Raw genomic sequence first — 12,716 nt, 5'->3', positions numbered from 1 at the left:
CTAAATGTCATGCGTATGTCGGCGATGTGCGCGAAAAATCATTTTCTTCACTTTTCCTATGATTTTTATAATTGTGGAAAATCATAATTTCGCCATATTATGCAACATTTTTGTTTATGAATAAAGGTACTCGGAATATTCCTCTTTTTGTTGTTTGAACTATTTTTCATGTTAATACTCAAGGTTCCATATTGAATGAGAAAACAAAACAATAATGGTTTCAGTAAATAAAAATAAGTTAAATTCGTCAAAATACTTCACCTGAAATTAATTAATGAATCAAGAAAATAATGGTAATGTACAATTATTCTTAGCTTAACTGCTGTTTGCATTAAAAAAATTAATATAGATCATCTAGAGAAGCCATTTGTATGACCTCAAAAAGTAAATCTATAATCCTTTGACATCGTAACGGAACTTGTAGAATCAGCAAATATTTTTAAGTATTTAATAGTACAATCGTATTTAAATCCAATATTTTACAGTATTTTTAATATATTTAACTCTTTTTATAAGGTAATATCGGTAATGAAGATTATTTGTTCAGTACAAGGCTCTCACACGTCGGCCATCACGACAGTTTGTGGCAAGCTTGGCCAGCGGGTATGTGTTAGGTGAGTGAGAGTGGTGTAGCTCCGTATTTTTCACGATTCTAATGTGGATTATCACTCAAAAGACGCAGGTAATGTAGTAAAAATGATTATTAAGTTATTTTCTATGAGAATTTAGTAATAATTTGGCGTAAAAATCAAAATTTCTCCCAAAAATACGAAAATTTCATTGAGCTTCACTGTAAAGGCCAGTGTGTAGAACCCGCCATGTTGTGAAACCACTAAAGAATCCGATTTATTTGCTTCTCCAGAGCTCTTAAAAGAAAATTACGATTTTTTCTGATATATTTTTATGTGTAGTTTATATGATTTTGTGGAAATAACAAATTTTTCCCGCGTTTTACCGCCAAACCTACATTTATTTTCGTGGTGTATGAAGCGTCCGTTGTGTATTACAACCTACTTAATGATCAAAATTTTACAGCGAGACAGCCAAGGTCTCGATTGATAAAAACGTGTAAATATATCCCTGAAGAACGTGTTCACCTTAAACTGTTCTCATACATGTAAAAAAGGGATTTTGAATATTTGTAAACATAGTGAAAATGTGGGGTAGAAAAATTGATGGAAGTGAAATCGGTCTTCGTTCCTCTGACATACAAGCAGTGTTCACACATGATAATACGTATTCGAAGGTTACTTGCGAAATTCCCCAAAATGATACCATGTACTGATTGTAGATTGTTTTGTTTTTAAAGAAAAGTTGGGGGCGTGGCGTTTTTTGAGTCATAATTTCACTATAATTTTAAATAGGTATGTTATTTGGTCTCTACAAACAAGAATTTTGTCAATAAATATAGCTGTATTACTTATGCATATCAAACTATTGTAAAATCTTTGTATTTGTTTTTAAATTTGGCCTATACATGCCTCCCAATTAAATTTCAACTTAATTTCAATAGTAGTGAGTAAACAATACAGTAGGACCTTGTTTATTTTACTTAATTTTAGTGTAAAAACAAATGATGTACCTATGTAAAATATTTATAAACAAGCTGAATCCCATCACATGACAGCTTATAAATACCAAGAAATACTACACTGATTCAGTTTTTGTACAGAGTAGTGTATAGTATGGAATTATGCAATATTATTTTATCTTGGAAAATATCTGATACTGCTCTCTTTATTTTGTAGGAGCATGGGCAGTTTTTGCATATTATTTCCTATTTTATTCTTTATTTAAAATATTGTATTCTAGAGACGCAATTCATTCATTGATGATTTCCTGGTGAAATTAGAATACTCCTAATATTGTTGTTAATATGTTTTTGAATTTTTATATCCTTGTTTTTACATCTGTTTATGCAGCTTTCTGCAAATATTTCTGCTCTTCTTGTCCACTTTTCAAGCAATTCATTATATTTTTGTGCCACCACAAATTTGGTGCAACAGTTTTCAAACTTCTCTAGTCCTGTAGTTTTGCAGATCGGTTTTGGTCTTTTAATGCTCATATTGCCTGTAGTCCACTTGTAGACCGCTACATGAAGCCGAAAAAAAAAACACACTGAAGAAATAATACATATATCTAAGTTTACAGAAGAATATAAGCAGATAATAATAAAATAATTAGAATTTAATGTTGGGAAGAGACAAATTTTTTTCACAATTTTAATTTGATACTGTTAATTTTAGATACTTTAGGGTCTTTTTCATATGATTGAATTCTCCAAAATCATGTTGAATTCTACAGCCTATAAAAATTTGAATCAATATATTTTAAAATAGTTTATTCAATTAAACCTATAATGACAACCAAATTTAGTATAATTGTTTTAGTTCTTTTATGACAGTCTTTTGATAATCTTGGGTTAACTGCCATCATAAACTATGAATAAGCTATTTCAAGAATGTTATAAGAGTTATGCACTATGGTATCTCCTACTCCTTATTATTAATATATGAGTAGGTCGAATCGGTGCAATATCATAGGAGACAGTCTGCATCGTTGGAAATATGTATTTCAGTTACATTTTTCCTGGTATTTGCTGTCTTATAGTATCTTTTATGACAGCAATGTCTGTACATAACTGTTAATTTGCAAGGAAAATTATTTTAAGTAAATTAGAAGGTTTTTGTAAAAGTTTGGCTTATTTATCAATGACCAGTTCATTCCAAATTGGTCCCAATTATTCTAATTTACAGAGGAATTGAAAAAATCTTTAAAATTTCATGTTTTGGCTGGTATTTTACTCACATTAATAGAAGCATATTCACAGTTTGATATTTTGATTGAAAATAAAGTTTGTAATTTTAAATATAACAAGAAAATCATAGCGGAAGGCTTTTTGAGCCACTATAAACCAAATTCTCACAAATACTACACATCTCTAACACATGTCTCCATCCCTCCAAAATCTTAATCTAGATGCCTTTGCTTCCATGATGTAACTTTTTGCCTTGGTCCTTCCATTCTTTTGTAAAAACGTTTTCTCTGGGGGTCTACTTTGAGCCATTTTTTACACCTGCCGAACCTATGCCAGTCTCCTGGGCTTTGTCAACCTAAATAAGTATTCACACATACTATCAGCTATAAAAAATTTAAATCCAGAGTAACCATAAATCAAGATTTTATTTGTAACTTGTATCTTTTATAACTGTCCTCTTTTTGTTACCTTTTCTGACAACTGTGTGTATTTTTCACTCTCCATAAAGCACTTGTTGCTAAAGTTAGCATATTCATTTTATAAGGCTGAATTCAGACCAAGACTATAATTTATTGCTCAATTGTGGTCACAAAATCTAGCATTACTCCACTTTCATGTAATAAATGTATACCATCTCTGATACTTACATCAAAACATTTTTTAAATCCACACGACACATATATGCCTCTTTATTAAATCTGTCAAGAATTATCTAATTTTCAGTGCAATTTCTAACTGCCAAAAACGCGATTCCTTAAAACTAGTCCAATGCTAAGCAACTTTCAGAAAATAGTATGGGAATATTATTTTTTAAGACTGATCAGAAAATATACACTTACTGGACAATTTTTTGTCCAGAAAATAAGGTTTTGCCAGTCAAATGGATGTTGGAACCAGCAAAAACTTTCTAAAATCCCTATTTTTTACCTGCCCAATTGCTGTTTGATAATACAGTCTACTTTGATTTCATTGCTAAAGTGTCCTGTCCAAAAAATAAAAATGCTTTTTAAAGTTGAAGAAAGCAGCTTCTTATATAATTTTTGCATTTTGCAGCAAATGAAGTCAGTTTTTATACAATTCTTTACAATTCTCATGAGATCAATAAAATGTATATCTTCCATTGACTGGCCACTATAGAATTTCTATTGCTAGAGTGTCATCTCTAAATCCTGTAACATGTAATTTCGATTTTGAGTTTGGCAACAAATATGAGGCATTTGAAATATACCTAAAAAACTCTGAATTTAAACTTTCACCTTACAAACGGTCTAAAACATTTGAAACTCCTTTTTGATTGCACAATTACATTTTTCAAAACTACACAACTTCTGCTAAAAATTACACTTAATACTGTTTTCGTGGAAGCATTTCTTGTGAAGTGAGATCGTTTGTAATGTGAAAGTTTAAATTCAGCGTTTTTTGGCATATTTCAAATGCCTCATTTTTGTTGCCAAAACTCAAAATGGAAATTTCATGTTATAGGTTTTAAAGATGGCTGTTACTAAGGGTTCCTGGATGCTTTTTTGAAAATAACATTCCGCAATACAGTAACCTTTTTTGTTGATTTTTTTAATGATATCTTTAGAATTATTAAAAAAAGATGAAACATAAGTTTCTTCTTCGCTTCTTTTTCCTTTGCTTAGTCTTAGTACTTAGTTTAGGGCTATATTAAAATACACTAATGTGACTGAAAAGTAAACTTCAGCTTTTTCTAGCAAATAGATGGAACTTCTAAAAACTTAAATAGGATTCACAACAACAAAATCTGTAAAATTTTTGTAATAAGGTATTTCCACTTGTTAAGCCACTATCCCAGTAATTGAGTTTTTTCTGTGTACATATTTAGGTCCTTTACAAAGTCTATTTTGAGCCAATCAGCAAAAGCTGTTGCTGTAGATCTTTCACCTAATGCTAATGTTTTATTTGTTTATTTGATACTGTTACGAGGGTGATTTGCACCAAGTGCTTAATCTTTTTTTTAGCAGCTTTACTACTAGTCCTTTCTTGCAGTCTTGGGGAATAACCTCTTCATTGTTTTACATGTTAAAGATCGGTTCCAGTAAGCAAGTAGTTATTTTATCATCACACATAACTATCTCTGGCGGTAAATTCCCTATCCTAGGCGCTTTAACGTTTTTTAATTCTCGTATTTTCAATGGTGAGGTAACGTCAATGTGCACGAACTTATTTCGTGAAATTGACCATTTCCCTCGAATATTTCACAACCATGGTTAAATTCATTACTAAAATGTTTCTCTCATCTTTTAATGTAGTCTACGATTAATGCCAGGTTTTTTTGCTTGTTTCTAACAACGATTTGTGGTTATACACCTTTTGGAAAGCTGCCTGGTAATATATAATTATTTTTTGCTGAAATCTCAGTTATTTGTATGTACATATTGTTTTACCAACTTCTGCACAACAATGTATTTCATCTGAGTTTCTTTTTCCTCTTCCTGGGCCTGCATTCATTAATTTTTAACCTATAATGATTCTTCCCACATCAATTCTTTATGGTATTAAAATAACTAAGCATTCTTCTGCTTTCTTCTTCATGATCTCTTATTTTGATCCCTCTAGCATCATTGTTAAGTTTATGCAATTAGCAATGTAGCAAAAGTTAACACAGTTCATTTTAAAGAGCTACTACTTTTCCGGTTTTTTAAAAACCAGGACACAAGAAAAATTTACGACACTCTTTTTCTGTCGATGCCATATCAGGCATGTAATGTTGGCTATTACCTTAGCATCTACTTTTCCTTGAATGATTTGAATTTCCTTTTTCATAACATGTCCAAATAGCCGTCAGCGATTTGTTCTCTAAAAACGGGACGAACAAGCTGAATTTTGCTGAGATTGTCAATTTTGGGACCACAAAAAGACGCAAAAAGTTTGCCACTCCTACCCCTTGGCCTCCCACTAAAACACCTCCTTGTAGGGAGTAACATCGATTTACCAAGAATCTGTACGCTGTAGAAAGGCACAAGCATTGGACAAAACTGTACAACCTCTAGCTGAAAATGCTTCGTCCTTCGTTAAAAATTCTTTTTATTTCATCGAACTTCTTAAACAATACCCTATCTCACCGTCAGATATTTTAGTAAGTCTAATTTTTAAATGTGTTTCTTTCCATATTTTGGTCCCTATAGCAATATTTGTTAGATCATATTTACGTACGATCTTTTTCTTCAATAACAATCACCACATTTGTATTTGGGATCAATGATCTTTGTTATGCTGATTATTCACTATCGCGATTTAAGTCTTCGATATGTTTAATCAACATCTAAATTAGGAGATGGATTAATTCTTATTGACTCTTGCAAGAACTGTTATCCCCAAAACGCATATTGTTCGTTTTTCGTCATTTTCCATCCTTCAATCTCTCTCCTGAAGGTTCTTTTTCTTTTTTCTCAAAGAATATTTCATATATGTATAAATATATACCTACATCATATACTTGTCAATTTGTGAAAAAATCATAGATTTCACGTATCAAAAAATCTTATACATGTTGTTGAGGGTTAGGTTAGATATTGTGCAGCCATAGACATATAATACAAATTGACTAAGCGCTGTAATACATTAAGATTCCCCCAGTGCGACCGAGAAAACCTAACGCAAAGCAGTCCCGGCATCTCTTTTTAACGGACGAATTTTTTGACTACGTGACCTAAATGACTAATGGGAAGGTCACGTGGTCGATAAATCCGGCCCATTAGAAAGAGATGCAGGGACTGCTTTGCGTCAGTTTTCTCTATGTTTGCAGCAATTAAAACTTTTTTAATCAGTCGTATCTTATAGGAAATTTAATTACTTATCGCCATTTTATTTCATTACGACTTTGCTCCAAAACGAATTGTTTTAAAGTTGTAAGGAAGTTAAGCACAGAAGAAGAAAAAGCACACAGCTTTTTCTGTAAAAATCGGAATGCCACCTTCACATCCAAATGAAGTCGTTTTTTCACAGATCTGTCCTCGAGTCGTATTTTCCAAATCATTCAAGCATATTTCGCATACGAAATTATGAGATATTCGCTCGAAATTCAGTTTTTTGTATTTTCGAATACTGCGTGTACGAATTTTTTCGTATACGGCGACCCGAATGGGTCTGAACCATTGGAATTTCGATTTTGGTATAGGATCAAAGTAATGGTTGTCATTTCAGTTGTCACTGGACCCGTGTACGTCAAATACGATTTCAGCTGATAGTTTTTTATCGTTGTTGTATACAATATTTTTACGTTGAACTTTGTTTTCAATAGCTAGTTTAAATAATTTTTACTAGAAACGAGAAACGAATTGTTTTAGATGACAAAATCATCATAAAATGTACGTTATGTAAAACTGTCAATTATTCGTCTTTTGTTTTTATTTGAGTTTTGGTTTTTCAAATTTGCAGTGTTGCCGGTGCAAATTCTTCTGGTATACATACATATAACATTTCGAAGGACGTTCAAAAAATACACATTCAGATTCGTATCTATGAATTCATTGAATTCGAAAATACAATCCCTGGTCTAAATATTAATAATGTAAATCTACTTTCAAGAAAACATTCTTTCAATACTTCCTGTTTGTAATAATTATTGTAATGATATAATAATACTTGAAGGAAGAACGCGCCATTAGTAAATAATTTATTCATACAGATTAGTTGACTTTTCTTCAAAGCCATTAAGGAAACAAACAGTAAATAGTCAATTGCATATTGATAGTTGTACTTCAAAGGTGATTATAATCATAAATAATATGTTTTTCCAAAGATAAGGCGTCGTTACGATAATGACGTATTTAGATATTTCTGGGACGAGTATTCTGATGAAATCTTGTTCGAAATTTGACTAAATAAGTTGTTTATTTCGATGAAATACGTATATTATACAAATTACAGCAGAATTTGGATTATTTCTAGTATCGTGAGTCAAATAATTGAAAAATCAAATAATTGGAGTGCAATTATATATTAAGAATATTCTTTAAAAATCCTGAACGCTTTGTTCCAATTTTTTTATGCAAACACATTATCGGATGATCAAAGTTGGTGTCTGAAATATTTGTATGTCAATATTTTCCACTACAAAAGTGAGAAGTTGTAATCTCAAAAATTTAATGGAATTCCTTTAAAGGAATGACAATATACGACCAAGTATTACTGTGAAAAATACTATCATTGAAACGATATGGATATACTCAGCGTATGCGTGACCACAGATGATCCTAAAAAATTTACGATTGTGTATTTACTTAAAGAAGAAAAAGCAAAAAACTACAAAGAAGTTGGACGAACGATGTTGAGGGTGCCATGACGGCTACTGGATTGTTCGAAAATGTTTGAAGTATAAAAGCGGAAATCGGCGACTGCCGTAAAAGAATCCTCTGCTATGTATATGTTACGGTTTAACTTCGAAAGTGGTTAATCTTGATTTTAAACGAAATGTAATGTTAATGTACGAAATTCAGATATATTGAAATTAACAGGTTAATGTCGAGTTTAATTAACTATTCTCCTTGGTTAATGTTGAATGTGTTAGAAAATAATACAACATTGCCTATTATATAAAAAATACCTGCTATTTATTCAAACATGACAAACTTCCGTGACACTTAGTTGCATAAAATATTAGCTGCCCTACAGTAGCACTTTTTTGAACCACATTTGGTTTTGCACGAGCATCTTTTGTATCCTTGACCGCCACATAGAGATGAAGTCGTTGCAATCTCACGAAGAGATTTTTCAACAACTGAAACTTTTTCGGTAGCAATAAGGGGAGCCGGACATACACTGAACTGATTTCTTGTAAATAACTGTCGTAATGTGTCCTTTTCTGTCCCGATTTTGTAATACATGTTATCTTCAACTGTCATAACAACGCCTAATATATTTATTGCTTCAGCTCGTCCTCTATCAACATCGGGGACAGGTAATCTAACGGTATCACCAATTTTTGCAGATGGTAATAACATTTTTTTCTTGTTGAAGCAAACTCTTTTGCTTGAAATCTATTTTCGTTAATAGATTTCTTTCGGCAACATATTAGGCACCTTAAATCAATTTTATAACTTTCGTTAATTTCAGCACAACAGTCTGTATGAACAAACATATTGCACGAAATACATACGCAACCGTTCGAACATTCAAACCCACAGACACCACAAAAAATTAGGCTGTTACTTGGTATAAAATTCTCATTTAACGTTCCGTTAAGTTCATTTAAATCTTCAAATGTTCCTTCGACTTCTATGATAACTGGAGGAATAATGTTTACAGAAGAGCTAAATTTGTCATTTTCATTTGGTATGTTTGAACTGGTTATAAAAGTTGTATCTGTAAGTAATAAAAAAACGAATAATTAATTATTCGAACAATAATTATTTATTATCCATAGCTTTACAATATACCTGTAGTAGTTCTTTTATTGTTATGAGACTGATGAATTTGTTCTAGCAGTTTGCTATTATTATTGCCACCTTCTGCACTATTTACTTCATCTAATAAATGTTGAAGATCTTCTGTATCTATTTCATTAATACAGTCCTTTGGAAAGATAAATCCGAAAGACCAACTTTTATTTTCGATCCAAACATTGCTTCGTAGGGAGACTGTTTTATTCCCGCATGAAAGGCCCCGTTTTTCATTAATTGAATAAATTTAAGGTCTTCAGACAATTTAGGTGTATTGTTTGTTTGTATCCACAGTATTAGCATATCCTGAATGTCACAATTAATTAGCTCGACGCTTCCTTGCGACGGACTATGCCGAGACTTTCCGTGAACAATTTTTACATCCGGCCACATATTTTTCAGTTCATTTATTACTGTGTTAACGAACTCACGGCTATTATGGGATTGGAGTATTGAAGGTGCTCCAAAAATGCAGAAAATTTCTACCAAATGTGTAGTGTTCATCTGCCCTCTTTTGTAGTTAAAGATCTTAATTGCTCGAATTTTGTAAGGTGATCCTGATATTCGGGTGTAACAATTCATTGGAGCGAGGTGTATTAATTCTAGTAAAACAGGAGTCACTCCAATGCTCCAGACTATCCCTTTCCCCCTTATAGCACTCTGATGCGCGATAGGGGCACAACTAAATTACAAATTGAATGAATCATTTACATAATATCCTTTTTTAATAACTCCCTCAGTCTTTTCGCTAGCCAGCAATTTCACTGATAACTGTACCTAATCAGTTAAGTCAAACATTTGGTTAGGTTCTGACGACAATACGCCGATCTAAACTAGATAAAAGGACTTGATTGGTTAAGTTCATCTTAAAATGGATAAAATTGTGAGTATGAAAAAGATCACTATTTAATAGGGAACCACAGATATAGCATTTGACTTGTCTTTTTTATTCCAGCGGTAGAATTTTTTTTTAGTTGATTTTAATAAATACAAAAATTTTCTGAAAAATTGACTTGTCTGCTTCTGTCCGCCGACCACACATTTATAGATTTAATCTTACAGGATTATCATTAAGAGATTTTACAACCACTTCAATACTGGCTTGAGTGAACAAAAATGTCCAAAAATACCAAGATTGATACAAAAAAGTTGAAAAATCCAAACAAAATAACGTAAGATAGAAAACGTATACAACCTAATGGACATAACAAAACCAAATACTTGAAGCAGGTCTTATAACAATTCTGACAGAAATAATATCCCCAACAGCTAAACACAAGAGGAAACCATGGATAATTGAATTTACTATGAACCGACGGGTGGCTAAAAGCTATAAAAAATACGTAAATGAATTAAGAAAATAATAAAATATGCAAAAAAGAAGTGTACACAACGTCAAATATCAATTTTTTCTGAATTACTAATACATGAACCAAAGTACATAATACAACAATGGATGTAGTGATAACTGATAAATACATTCCCAACATCAAATCGTGAAAGAAAAATAATTTGTTATAAAGATATTTTGCTACTCGGGCATCTGTATTTTTTTATTGTAATATTATTCCGTTTCTTTTCGACACTCATGACTACTAAATAAATTCTTTGGGTATTTACAAGCATACTTTACGTTTAAACTATATTTTTAATGACCTTTTTCAATACATAAATCGTTATCGATAAAGCCAGGTACAAATTGCAATCGTTTGAATATCTCCAAAACATTCAGATAATATTGTTTACACAATTATTTCCTAAAATTCCTATATCATTTACATATTTTCATAGCTCTGTTGATACCTGCGTTTCTTGTATTTGTTTATACCTGAAGTGATTGCGCGCCGAGGACCACATATTGGTTTCAGTAAACACAAAGCTTTCTCGACCAATAGCAGGCCGTTTTTCATTACCCACGTGGTTGTCAACTGTAAAATGTAATGAGCTCTGTAGATGACAAGGAGCTAGGAGCTTTCTCTCAAGTCTTAATTAAATTAGTGAGTACTAACCATCGGGAAGTACTGGTTGTGCGGGTAGAAATTTCTTCGGTCACGGTTTAGTGTTCGCACGTTTTTCGTATTTTTTCATTTAGACGGTAGTGTTTTTTAGTGACTAAAGAGATTTTATAGTCTGAAAGTGGTTTCAAAATTTTGAATTAACAAGTATGTTCAATTTGCTTATTTAAAAACAAATTATAGCTTTGTTTGTATTCATTTTTTAATGCAATCCAGTGTTAGCTGTTGTTCATTTGATAGATTTGCACTACAATATTTATGTATTATAAATTATATTTTATACCGGCTATTTCTTAGAAACTACCACAGATATAGTAAAGACACAGTATAAAGAGGTTCCTCTTTATACTGTGGTAAAGACAGAAATTTCGTAGGCCGACCAAAATAATTTGCAGACATTTATAGTTTCAAATGTCACCGTTAGGGGACGCGGTATACAGGGTAAACAATTCAAGTAAATTTTGTGAACAGATAAAATAGTTCAAAGTGACTTTGAAAATTGTGTATTGGTATATTTATTCGCCGTAAAAAAAATTTGCTTAGTAAAATAATTTTCCACTTACCGCTACCTATTATCAATATATCGATTATTTTTGGCTATAATAAAGAAAGCCAAGTGTTGGTAGAAAATTATATAAAATAAATAACAGTAGCAAAGTCGTTGCGTTTTTATTTATTTTCAATTTTGACAATTACACTGTTTTAAATGTTTGTATAATGTATGATAATAGGCCAGTTTTCTACACCTTGCAACGTTTCTCGCATCCTAATTTCCATTCTGTACAATTTTTTTAGTAAATATGCCGATTTAAATAGGTTAGAAATTTTAACTCTCATTAAACGAGGTAAAATTACTTTAAACTGCAAATGTAAAATTACTGCTAAGATCAGTAAAACCGCTCATGTCATTTTACTTTTACAAACTTAATAGTAAATTTATGGTTAATTTTGTAGGTACATTTATAGTTTCTTGTTACCATTTTAATAGGCAAACTTACTATTATTTTAAGCAAAAGTCATTATCATCACGTGGCTCTACAATCCGTTGTGGATCTTGGCCTGCTCATAAAGAAGTCGCTACTCCTGTCGATTCCTGGCAACTTCCCTCCATCTTCTGACCCTTAGAATCTGTATCTTCTTCCGCATCATCAATCCATCTCCTTCGTGCTCGTCCTCTACTTATTGTGCCCTCTGGTTTTGAAAATGTTAATCTCTTCGTGTATTCGTGATCTGACATCCTAGCAATGTGTCCAGCGTATCTAAGTCTCTGCACTTTAACGAATTTCGCAATATCTGGATTGGTGTATAACTGATATAGTTCAAATTTGTATCTTTGACGCCATAGCCCATTTTTATTTACGGCCCCAAAAGTATTTTTCTCTCAAAAATACCAAGAAGTCTTTCATCATTTTGAGATAAGGTCCACGTTTCAGCCCCATATATCAAAACCAGTCTTAATAAGGTCTTGTATATATTGAGCTTTACTGCACTATATTTTTATTTTTTAAATGTTTTTGGAGACCGTGAACAGTTCTGTTT

General features: G+C 31.8%; 1 protein-coding gene across 6 annotated transcripts in view; it reads left to right on the top strand.

Moving 5' to 3' along the window:
• The first annotated feature begins 20 nt into the window (after positions 1-20).
• The window catches only part of LOC140440313 (bromodomain-containing protein 3-like), a 90,300-nt gene continuing 77,604 nt past the window's right edge, over positions 21-12,716 (top strand). Inside the window, exon 1 of one of the 6 annotated variants that reach the window (XM_072530741.1) lies at positions 21-126. The gene's annotated coding sequence lies outside the window, so the exon portion shown is untranslated. Of the gene's footprint in view, positions 127-176; positions 294-407; positions 683-11,166; positions 11,325-12,716 lie in introns of those variants that run through there. The other 5 variants (XM_072530740.1, XM_072530743.1, XM_072530738.1 and 2 more) reach the window with 5 other exon arrangements.

The sequence above is a fragment of the Diabrotica undecimpunctata genome, chromosome 4, assembly GCF_040954645.1.
Source record: "Diabrotica undecimpunctata isolate CICGRU chromosome 4, icDiaUnde3, whole genome shotgun sequence".
NCBI classification, from domain to species: domain Eukaryota; kingdom Metazoa; phylum Arthropoda; class Insecta; order Coleoptera; family Chrysomelidae; genus Diabrotica; species Diabrotica undecimpunctata.
The sequence above is the reverse complement of the archived record's forward strand: the minus strand, read 5'-3'. Positions and strand labels throughout refer to the sequence as shown.